The sequence below is a fragment of the Lactuca virosa genome, chromosome 3, assembly GCF_052849685.1.
Source record: "Lactuca virosa cultivar CGN04683 chromosome 3, Lactuca_virosa_CGN04683_v6, whole genome shotgun sequence".
Classification (NCBI taxonomy): Eukaryota; Viridiplantae; Streptophyta; class Magnoliopsida; order Asterales; family Asteraceae; genus Lactuca; species Lactuca virosa.
In genome coordinates, this window is record NC_136428.1 from 163,663,998 (window position 1) to 163,677,156 (window position 13,159).

The following is a 13,159-nucleotide window of genomic DNA, read 5'->3' on the forward strand; positions in this document are numbered from 1 at the left end:
CCACAACTCAGTGGATGGCTGCCCTTGCTCGCTCGTCGTTACGAGCAACTCGACGTACTATCACAGGGAGGGCTCTATCTGCTCAGCCTCCCTTATCAAGGTTGTAGAAGCTTCGGTCTCCATTATAAGGACGGTCCTGACCCTGCTCATGACTCCACCTATCAAAGTTCACTGCCCACTGAGGTGTCGGACCTTGGAAGTTCTGTCGGGGATTGAGATTTTGGGCAACTTGAAGTGGATCATAGACTTCTGGTTCCGAGTCAGAGTCTTCCTGAATATCCTCTTCGTCTTCCTCCTCGAAGTCTTCTTCTATTGGAACTACAGGGTCGTCCTATGGTTCATCTTCAATCCAACCACCGTTTCCTTGATTGGGAAAATACGGGTCTCCCAGCAGATGAAATCTAGCCATCTTATCTAAGCGAGAATAGGGGTGTAAGAGTCATTAGTAAATCTAGAAATGGTGTTATCGTGTTATAGATACTCCTATAGTATTTAAATTTATGTTTGGTTTTTAGAATTCTTCTGGTATATATGTTTGGTAAGTTTTAGACTTGTTACAACACCACGATTACTCTCACACACATGTTGGTCATATCTCAAATAAATGTAGTTGATCAGGCTATATTTATCCCAGATATGATTACATAACTGTGTAGGTTTAACTGCAGTGTCCAACATCCAAATACTTTTATGTTGTTACGACTGTGATATTGTTCTTGTATGTATGAGTGTTAGTATACTTCTTATAAAATACTTATATTTTAAAAAGTATACTTGTAGTCAGAGCTCTTTAGCCCCTAATGTATTTATAGTTGTATATCTTTTATGAATTGATATACTGAGTTCACTATAAACAATGCGCTGATACCAATCTGTCACACCCCCAAACCTGAACGGCGGAAACGTCCGGGGGTGGATGACTTCATGTTAAATATCACAATTCATGCATCATAGTAAACAAAATACAACAACCATTGCATAAATAATGAATAATTGTTACATAGTGTTCAAGTCATTGTGTATGACATCAAAAGTAGATATAGCAAAAGACAAAAGACGCAACTGTATATTGTTCCGTCTTCTCAAAATCCTGGGAATGTACTTGTCTACTGGTTCCCTGAGAATACAAGTATTTTGAAAAAGAGACTATCAACATTTAAGTTGGAGAGTTCATAAGTATTTATGTTTAGAAGGTTGTTATATGTTCCTTGAAATAGTGAGTATGCTTACTTTTCCAGAAAATCCAATATTTTCTAAAATAACTGAAAGTAGTTTTAATACCATAAAACCGTTCTGTGTAGGTGTTGTTGTACTATGAAATTTGTAACATAGTTTTAGTTCACAATAAAACTATAAAAAGAATGTTTTCTGTATTGTTATGTTTTCCTTTGTTGTAAACTCGTATGTTGTATTAGTACTCTTTGAAAACCCTGTATTTGTGAGTGTGCCTGGCTCCACCTACTGTAATTGTAAGTTGTAATGTAATATTGTAATTCGTATTATTGTAAAACCAGTACGTTGTATTTGTACTCATTTGTTTAATTATTCATACACTAATCATATTGTTAATATCTTTTTGTGAATTATTATAACCATACTAAGACTAGTAAGCCTGATACGACGCTTTGTATGCGTCGGAACTGTAACGACATTTGTCACTTACAGGCATACCCGCCTAACTGTAGCTAACAGTTTGAGTGTGGGATTGTCAATCCCGTATAGATCTATACACATTTGTCTCGTTCTCTGTTGGGAGATTCTGGTTATAATCATCAGGACTTTAATAGTATTGCCTAAATGAATAAGCGACTCAATATTTTCTCACAAAAACCATATTGATGCTTACGTGTATAATAATGATAAACAGTCATTCTGAAATAAATAAACAGATAGTATGTTCCTTTTCTAATATACTTGAAGTGTAAAGTATTTGTACGAGAGTATATAGTTAAACTTTGTATACTTGACTAGTGAAAATAGTTTGAGAGTTCCAGAAATTATACCTATTATAATTTATATTTGTATTTTGTTTGATATTATTTGGTCGTGAGAGTACCCCCTTTTGCTCGGCATATTACAAAGGGTAATGAAGCTAATTGAAGTACTTTTTATATTCATATATATATATATATATATATATATATATATATATATATATATATATATAATTGAAACGACATTCAGACAAATAATGCTACCCTAAGCCCACATCCAAACAAGGAAAATGAAATAAAGCAAATTATTAGTCCTAAGCCCTTTAAATCTTATTTATATAGACATACATATATAAATTTGATTTTGGCAAACTATAAGTTTAAAGGAGTTTTTAAGACATTTAAAGGAGTTTGACAATATTTAAAAGAGTTTCCGTAACTCGAGGTCGTTTTAGAAATATGTAGAAATCATTTAACTTGTAAACAAAATATTCTTGTGTTAGACTTGTATTTCCCCCTAAAACAGTGAAAAATATTAAAAACGCAGGGGTATGAACTCACCTTTTGTGAGTTTCCGGTTGAAGATACGGTGTAGAAGAGCTAAATCCACAAGTTAGAACTTGTGATAAAAACCGAATCCTAATTTATATTAACATCAATATAAGAATATTGGAAACTAGTGTAATTTGGTGTTTTCGGCCCAATATAAGAAGATTGGAAGGTGTTTTTGGATGATAACAAGATCAATAGATCATACTTGCAAGATTATAAGAAGATACAAAGGATTTTCGTATGGAAATTAGGAGTTGTGAGAGGTTTCGCATGTTCTTGAGAGGAGAGAGGAGATTTCGGTTGATGTTCTTGAGAGAAAAGGTGAAGTTTTCGGCTGAATCTTGTAAGAATGAAGAAAGTTTTCGGTCCATGCATATATATAGGGTAATATGTGGCGGTTTGCACCATAAATATCTAGATAAATATCTAGATATTTTAAGAGATTTCGGCCCAGCACACAAACTGAGGAAGGAGTTTGTGGTCCGAAGTGTATAAGCTGCGAGGTTTTCGGCCGAAAAGAGGAAACCTTCCGGAGTGGTTTTCTGTTGCGAGCAGTTCTCGGTCTCGCACGTTTGCGGTCCGAGGTTCTCGGCCGTAAACGGTTTGTGGTCCTTCGGGTTTTCGATCCGAAGCGAGAATCCTCGGTTTCTTGGGTGGTTTTCCTTCTTAACTTTATACACTTTAACACAAGATTTATCCTAACCAAAATCATTAATTTTACTTTATTAAATTAATCAAAACACAAAGTTGACTTTAATTTGATATGTTTGACTTTGGTTGACTTTACAAGATAGAAAATAACGGGTTGTCACATATGATGGTAGATCCCAGATGTATCGCTGAATTTTCTCTTATTACAGGGTCACAAGTCACAGAGACATTACGACAAGGTCATTAAACGTGGTGGTACAAGCGTTTATGTCGGAACCTCCCATAGTTAGGTTCCATGGATCTTGTTCAAGATTTTGTATTTCCTCTCTAGGACAGTATTCTTCTATTACCATCATCTTCATATCCTCCCAATTCAAAAAGTTTGTGGTACTGATTCCCATCATATTTGAACGGCTATTCGACCATGTTAATGCCGCATCAGAAAAAAATACAAGCTGAAAATCATACTTTGCAATCATTCGGACATAAACTTATTTAGAAGACATATTCTATCTTTTTCAATCCATCTAGTTAAACCAACAGCTCCTTAAGTTCCATAAAAGTTCTTTTGTTTACAGTTCATGAAGTATTTATAGGTGCAAGTTTTGGCAGATCCTACATCGCCTTCATTATTATTTCTAATTCCACCTTGATTTCCTCCAGGTGCTGTGAAATTAGCTAGAGCTTCAGTGATTCTTTGAGCTATAATTTGTTCAAGTTATGTTGAATTTATTCGTGGGTTCATTTCTGGTAGTGGTGGTTACGGTTGTTGTTGTTCTGGTTGTTAATTTGGTTTTAGCCGATTACTCTTTCTTCTAGGCATTTTATTTTGTCACTATTAGTAAGAACATTGTGAGTTTTCAGAAGCTTTCTTTTAGTCATTAAAATAAGAGTGATAATGACTTTAATTATTCACAAAAGTATATAGCATAATAGACAACATAATTTGCCACATGATTATAGTAATATATGTTTCATATTCATCACTAGTGGTTACATCGGTTTATTTATAGGTTTACATGAGAAAAGTTTCTTAAAAACATATCAAAAGTTGCAAGGTTGACTATATCATTGCTAAAAAAAATCCTCATTACCAAACACAGTTTAATTTTTTTTTCAAATCTACACAACCACCAGCCCTGCTCGATCTACCAGTATCCCAGATGACGACCCAATGTATCAGTGACATGGGTCATTTGTTCCTCGAGTGCTTGATTCCTTTGATCTAGCTCCCTAGTTCGTTCCTCTTTTGTTGACATCTGATTCTAGACCTCCAACTCTACAATCCTTGATTCATGGGTGATCATGTCATTATACACAAATTTGATGCGATGATGAACATCCATCACCGATTCTTCATCTCAGGTTCATTGCCATTCTAACATTCGTACTCATCCTAAGAGATGAGTAGAATTCGCTTTAATAGTTTTGATTGTGTTTTCGAGTTTAACATTTTTCTTGAACAGTTAAGACAAAGTATCAACCTCTGTAGAAGGTGGGGGACGCGATCGAGATGATTTCCCAACCTCATACTTGTTGGTAACTCTTTCTTTCGTTACCCACTTGTCCACCATGCCTGCAATCCAGGCAGGATTGTCTCGGCTCCTCTGGGTATTAGAGGATGTCTCTTTTTGGTTTTTTTTTATCCTTATGTGGTCAGTTATGGACTTACGAGCCATACGCTTCATAGAGGTTAGTTTTGGAAATCATCTCGATCGCATCCCCCCACCTTCTATAGAGGTTAATACTTTGTCTCAACTATTCAAGAAAAGTTTTAAACTCAAAAAAATAATCAAAACTGTTAAAGGGAATGCTACTCGTTTCTTAGGATGAGTACAATGGTTAGAAGGGCAACGAACCTGAGATCAATAATCGGTAATGGATGTTCATCATCACATCAACTTCGTATATAATGACATGATCACCTATGACTCAAGGATTGTAGAGTTGGAGCTCTGCAATCATACTTCAAGAAAAGAGGAACGAACTAGGGAGTTGGAGCAAAAGAATCAAGCACTCGAGGAACAAATGACCCATGTCACCGATACACTGGGTCGTCATGTAGGATACTAGTAGAAGGAGCAGGGCTGGTGGTTGTGTATATAGGAAAAAAATCAGACTATGTATGGTAATGGTGAAAAGCTTTTTTTAGAAATGATATAGTCAACCTTGCAACTTTTGATATGTTTTTAAGAAACTTTTATCATGTAAACCTATAAGTGAACTGATGTAACCACTAGTGATGAATATGAAACATATATTACTATAATCATGTGGCAAATTATGTTGTCTATTATGCTATTTACTTTTGAGAATAATTAAATTCATTAGCATTCGTATTTTAATGACTAATAGAATGCTTCAAAAAACTCACAATGTTCTTCATAATAGGGACAAAATAAAATGCGTCGAAGAAAGAGTAATCGGTTAAACCAAAATCAACAACCGTAACTACCACCACCCGAAATGAACCCACCAATAAATTCAACAGAACTTGAGAAAATTATAGCACAAAGAATCAATGAAGCTCTAGCTAGTTTCACAGCATCTGGAAGAAATCAATGTGGAATTAGAAATAATAATGAAGGCAATGTAGGATCTGCCAAAACTTGCACCTACAAAGACTTCATGAATTATAAACAAAAGAACTTTTATGGAACTGAAGGAGCTGTTGGTTTAACCAGATGGATCGAAAAGATAGAATATGTCTTCTAAATAAGTTTATATTCGAATGATTGCAAAGTACGATTTTCAGCTTGTACTTTTTCTGATGCGGCATTAACATGGTGGAATAGCCATGCAGATACGATGGGAATCAGTATTGCAAACTCTCTGAATTGGGAGTATCTAAAGATGATGGGAATAGAAGAATACTATCCTAGAGAAGAAATACAAAATCTTGAACAATAGCTATAGAACCTAACAATGAAAGGTTCTGACATAAACGCTTATACCGCCAACTTTAATGACCTTGCCATAACGTGTTCGGGACTTGTAACCCCGAAATACAAGAAAATCGAGTGATATATCTGGGCTCTAGCGTCACACCCGCCGAGTACATTCATTAACTATGACTATCCATTCCAACCATATCACACAGATTCAAGAAGCTCAACAGGAAGCTCTGAAGGAAGAAAATATCAAAGACGATGCCTTACGGGAAATGGAAAAACAATTTGAACTCAAGGATGATGGAACTCGTTATTTTATGAACCAAATTTGGACACCTAAATTTGTTGATATTAAGAGCTTAGTCTTGGATAAGGTATTCCATTCATCCAGGTTCTGATAAAATGTATTTAGATCTGAAAAAGTTGTATTGGTGACCAAACATGAAAGCTGACATTGTCACTTATGTGGGAAAGTGTCTGACTTGTTATAAAGTCAAGGAAGAACATCAGAAGCCCTCAGGTTTACTTCAATAATCTGAAATACCTGAGTGGAAGTGGGAACAAATTTCAACGTATTTTATCACAAAACTACCCAATACACCTAATGGCTTCGACTCTATTTAGTTGATTGTTTATAAACTTACAAAATCTGCTCACTTCCTACCAATCAAAGAAACAGATAAAATGAAAATTTTGACCATAACCTACCTCAAGGAAATCATCAAATTGCATGGGGCATATTTCTATTATCTATGATAGAGATATTATATTCACCTCATGATTTTGGAAATCACTACAAAAAATCCTTGGGAACATGTTTGGATATGAGAACAGCTTACTACCCACAGACCGATGGTCGAATGAAAGGGCCATTCAAACTTTAGAAGATATGCTCTGAGCCTACATGATGGACTTTAGAAATGCAAGAAGAAGTTAGAAAGAACGCCAACACGACATAGTACAGGAGTATGCGACACAGAAATCGAATAGAGATCCTTTACTAGTTAGCCAAAACAATGTAAACGAGAGTCGAAGATCTCGTAAATACGAATCAATCGATATAAAGACAGTCGAGAACAAAGTTCAAATGAAGGAATTATGATTTTTGAGTTGTCCTTTCAGATGTTTATGGGTGAGTTAAGTCATAAAAATGGGATCTTGGACATTGGTTTCTTCCCATGCATGATCTAGGTTGTCTTAATGGGTCAAGAAGCTAGGATTTTTGTTATTAAGGTCTTAATATGTCATAACTGGAGAAATTCTATAGTTATTAGAGTCTAAACTCTACCTAGATACTTATAAATTCACAATGTAATAGTCTAGGTTAACTATTGTAACTTATTTTAAAAATAATAATATTAAAAATAAAGTCAAAATTAGCCGACGAAGTCTAAACGAGAGTTGTAGATTATATTCTCGCCTACGCGTGCATATAAAGAACGTCAAAAACGGAGCTTGTATGTGAAAGTTATGAATTTCGGAAGTTTTTGGCTCAAAAATCGAGAAATAATTGAAAACCGGATAATTTCGCATGAACAGTAACCGCCATGTCACCTCGCATGCGAGATGACCCGTGTTCGCCTCGTGTCAGCCGCTGATTCGGCCGAAGCCGCGGTCCAAGGGGAAACTGACGCGCCTCGCATCTGTGGCGCCTTCCGAGCTTCGCTCCGTGTCCCTCCTCGCCTGCTGCCACGTGTCCTGCTGACTCCCCCCTTCGGTCCGAAGTCTCGCCCCTATATAAGGGTGCGAGATTGCCCGGTTCCAACACAACTTTTACCCACATTTTCATATTTCCTAACACTTTTTACCCCCACAAAACTACTTACAAACCCCCGAAGCCCCGGTATCATATCCAACACTCAAGAAACATCCCGAGATGCAAGAAGTCAACAAAAATAGAGTCTTTCGGTTTCAAAATACGAACCCTCGCAAGGCCCAATTTTCAGAAATAAAGTCTTTTTAACAACGAAGTACTACTCAATTTTTCACGACTATCAAGTGAGTTTATACCCCTATATTTTCACTATTTTTATAATGTTTTCAGTGGGGAAATACAAGTAAAATACAATGAATTTTCGTATAAATAACAAAACTTGTTTATTTAGTTTACGATTATTATCAACAAACTATTTTACCGGTTTGGAATTTATTACAACAATAAACATATAAATTATAATAGGTATAATTTATGATTCATACATGTTTATCAATACACTTTATGGAATTACATATGCTTTATATATATTCAGAGTTTCTGATGAAATTAACTATATAAATTATATTAAATATAATTTATGAGATATTTACAATATATCTATTACAAAGATACTTTTCAATATTCTACACATAACTATCAATATAGTATTTGTGAGACACACTTCAAGTACTTATTTAGGTATAAAACAAAAGTCCTGAAAGTTATAACCAGAGTCTCCTGGAGGGAGAGCATGACACTTGTATATAGATCTATATGGGATTGACAATCCCACATCCCGACTGTTAGCTACAGTCAAGTCGGCAGACTTGGGGTGACAATTGTCGTACCAAATTACAACGCCTGAAGAACGTTGTGTTTCAGGCGAGGCTTAGGTCATCAAGCATGGTTTATGATAACTCACAATTTGATATTGAATAATATGTTTAGTGTAAGAATAAGTAAACAACTTCACATAGTTTTAATAAATTAAAACTATAATACAATAATTATAATTTGACAAGTCTTCATACAAGTATAGATACATAATACTATTCTAGTACAGTGAAAACATACTTTTCATAGTTTTATGGGAATTTAAAACTATACTATTTCAGAACACAAATACATATACAACAGGATTTTCTGGGTGAATTTATTTACATTTTAGAAAACAAAAGACAGAATACTTTTACACCATACATATGAACTCACCAACTTAATTGTTGACACTCCTTTCAAAACTATTTGTATTTTCAGGAAATCGTTAAACAGGTACCAGCAAGTTTTGAGGAAGACAAAGTTTTATATAATTATGTTTGTTAATTATACTTTTTGGTGTTTAATATACAATGGTTTGAACACACATGTAAAGTTATATTTTATCAATGTAATGGATTTCGTACTTTGATTACTATTGTGCATTGTTCTGATACTACACATGAAGTCATCCACCCCCGAACGTTTCCGTCGTTCAGGTTTGGGGATGTGACAGATTGGTATCAGAGTTTTGTTTATAGTGAACTAAGTATATCAATCCATTAAAAGATATACAACTATAAATACATTTGGGGCTGTAACGCCCCGACTAGAAATATATTTTTAAAATTTTAAATATTTTAAAAAGTATATAACATGCATACATACATACTAGAAGTAGTATCACACTAAAGATTAAATAAAAGTATTATGATTGTTGAATAGTACAAGTAGACCTCGGGATATATAATCAACTCTGGGATAAATATAGCCTGATCAACTATATCTATCCGAGAAGTGATTAGCATATGCCTAGGAATGATTGTAGTATTGCAACAAGTCTAAAAACTTACCAAACCTACAAAATCAAATATAAAATACTATAGGAGTATTTTGGAATACTATAAAACCACGCGTCTAAATTATGTTTATATTTCTTAAACCTTACTTCTCGTACAAACAATATGGTTGAATATAACTTACCTGGAGACCCCTACATTCAACAAGATGCGGGTTGGAATCCAGATTCAGATGAAGAACCTTTCGAAGATAGTGAATCAAGTGGTACTGACATGGAACCACAAGTCTACAATCATGGGGAACGCCTCCTGAGACAAGGTGAAGTAGAACCTATACCAGAATGGGGCGAGTATATAAACCACTGGAGTCGGCAAGATGGCCAACGCCCTCCTTATGGGATGGCAAAAGGTTTCTATGATGTCTCTAGAGGAGGAACAGCCGATAGAGCTCTTCCGGTTACAGTACATCGAATAGTCCGTCAAACCGATCAAGCAAGGATTTCGATCAATCGAATCCCTACAAATAGATGTTGTTGCACAGACCAACACTTCGGATATCCTTCGTCTTGATGAAATGCAGGACGACACCCAGAATCATACAGAAGCCCTTCAGAGGCAAGTCAATGCTGCTCAATCTGAGATAAGAGAATTGAGAGAGCATCAAGCTGCACAAGAAAGGCGTTGGAAAGCACAAGATGAAGCAGGATCCAGCAACCGCCGCAAGTAGTGTTTACACTACTAATAAGTTTTATTATATACAAGTTTTTGTTTATGTATATAAAACTTTTCCTCTATGATTAAGTGAGTACACTATTCGTAGAATCGTAGGATTTCCTTTTATGTGATATATTATGTTGGCTTGTAACAAGTTTAAAGTTTTCCAAACTTTATATATAATATATATCAATAAAAGTAACCAGTATTTCATCGAAAAATACTACAACTTTGTTATCACGAACTATTTACAAAGGGGTAATTTATGATTATTTTGTGTATATATTATAATTTTATGTAATTAAAATTTTATTAATCTGGTTACTTTTAATGCACGTGTAGGCGAGAATATAATCTACAACTCTCGTTTACACTTCGTCGGCTAATTTTGACTTGATTGTATTCATACGAGCTCCGCTTTTGACGTTCTTTATATGCACGCGTAGGCGAGAATATAATATACAACTCTCGTTTAGACTTCGTCAGCTAATTTTGACTTTATTTTTAATATTATTATTTTGAAAATAAGTTACAATAGTTAACCTAGACAATCACGAATAAAGTTTCTCTGCTCGTAGAATTTCTAAGATTTGTCGCAAGTGTTGACTATGTTCTTCCTTACTACGTGAATAGATAACTATATCATCGATGAATACAATCACGAATTTATCCAAGTAAGGACGGCACACCCGGTTCATTAAGTCCATGAACACTACGGGCGCGTTGGTTAATTCAAAAGGCATCACTACAAACTCGTAATGACCATAACGAGTTCGGAAGGCTGTTTTGGGAATATCTTCCACTAGAACTCGTAACAGATGATAACCGGATCTTAAATCGATTTTTGAGAAGTAACTTGCTCCTTGAAGTTGGTCGAATAGGTCATCGATGCGTGGTAAAGGATATCGGTTCTTAATGGTTAGTTTGTTTAGCTCACGATAGTCGATGCACATACGAAATGATCCATCTTTCTTCTTTACGAATAAAATTGGTGATCCCCAAGGTGAGAAGCTTGGTCTAATAAACCCTTTGTCGAGTAGTTCGTTCAGTTGGCTAGAAAGTTCTTGCATCTTTGTCGGTGCTAGTCGGTATGGTGATTTGGCTACAGGGGTAGCTCCAGGAATTAAGTCGATTCGAAACTCGACTTGGCGTTGTGGTGGTATTCCTGGAAGATCTTCGGGAAAGATATCGGGAAAGTCACGTACTTCTGGAATGTTCTTTATTTCTTTCAATTCTTTCTTTACATCTACAACGTGAGCAAGGAACGCATGATATTCCTTTCGTAAGTATTTCTGAGCTTGAATGCAAGAAATGAGTCGAAGATTTGTGCCTGGTTTGTCGTCGTAGATAACTAAGGTTTCACCATTCGGTAAATTAAGACGAACGGCTTTTTCGAAACACAGGATGTCTGAATGATGAAGGCTCAACCAATCCATGCCGATAATGACGTCAATACTTTTAATTGAGACAGGCATGAGGTCGATTTGGAATGAATAATTATCTAAAGTGAGGGTACATCCTATGTATATATCATTAGCGCTTTCTGTCTTCCCATTAGCCATTTCTACTACGAACGTTTCTTTTAATGCTTGAGGTGGTTTTTTAAGAAAGTGTTTACATTTTTGATTCACGAAACTCCTCTCCGCTCCACTATCAATTAATATGCATGCATATGAGTTATTGAGAAGAAACGTACTTGTGACCACCGTAGGGTCTGCCACGGCTTCTTCCTGTCCAATGGCGAGTAGTCTCCCTGCTCCACCAGCATTCCTTGTCTTTGGGAAGTTCCTCTTAAAATGTCTGATTTCACCACAGCAGGAATTTGAGAAATGGATTGAGCTGGTGCTTTACAGAAACGGGCAGTATGCCCCTTCCTATTGCAATTTCTACAGTGCATCTCTTTGCAAGCTCCAGTATGATGAAAATTGCACTTATTGCATTTTGGTAAAGTTCCAGCATATCGACTTGGGATTGCTGGAGTAGTAGAAACAGTGGTAGGGATGGTTGTAGGAATAACAGCGGGAATGGTAGCCGCATGAATTGCCATTGTTTGTTGTTTCTTGAAAGGTGTCTGCGATGATTGCCCCTTTCGTTTATTCCAGGAATTCTTTCTGTTGTCTCCTTCTTTGGGTTGTTCAGGATTTGTTGGTGTGGAGCCTTGACGAACTCCATGATCTATAAGTGTTTGTGCCAGATGCTTGGCACTATCGAAAGTAAGAGGATTAGCAGATATAACATTTCCTTGGGTCGGGGGAGTTAATCCCCAGATGTACATCTCTACTTTCTTACTCTCCGGGGTAACCATCCCGGGACACAGAAGAGCTAAGTCGCTGAATATGGCAGTGTAACCAGTGATATCGGAGTCCTTCATCTTTAGACCCCAAAGTTCTTGCTCCAACTTTTGTATTTCACCTCTAGGACAATATTCTGCCAGCATTCGACTTTTTAACTCTTCCCAGCTCATAGCATTAGCTACTGGAAGAGTTAACGATTTAACATAGCCATTCCACCAAGAAAGGGCTCTATCCATGAAAGTGCATGCAGCGAATTTCACTTTGCTGGATTCAGGACACGCACAAATTTCGAATACTGATTCAGTTTTCTCGAACCAGCGTGATAAAACAATGACACCTCCAGTGCCATCAAAGGACTTTGGTTTTGCATTTGAGAAGTCCTTATAAGTGGACTCCTTTGGTTGACCGTGGTTATCTCCATGGTTAGGAGGATTATTACCACTACCCGCCCCGCCGTTTGCATTTATTTGCGCCATAGTTGCTGCTACGGCGGCAGTTACCGCTGCTTGAAACATAGCAGCGTCAAATTGAGGTGGTGGCGGCGGTGGTGGATTTGGTGGATTACGTCTATTTGTTTTACGAGGCGGCATCTTTTAACTATAATATTAAAAAGTGAAAAGATGATAAGTTTTTATTACTTATTACAAATCGA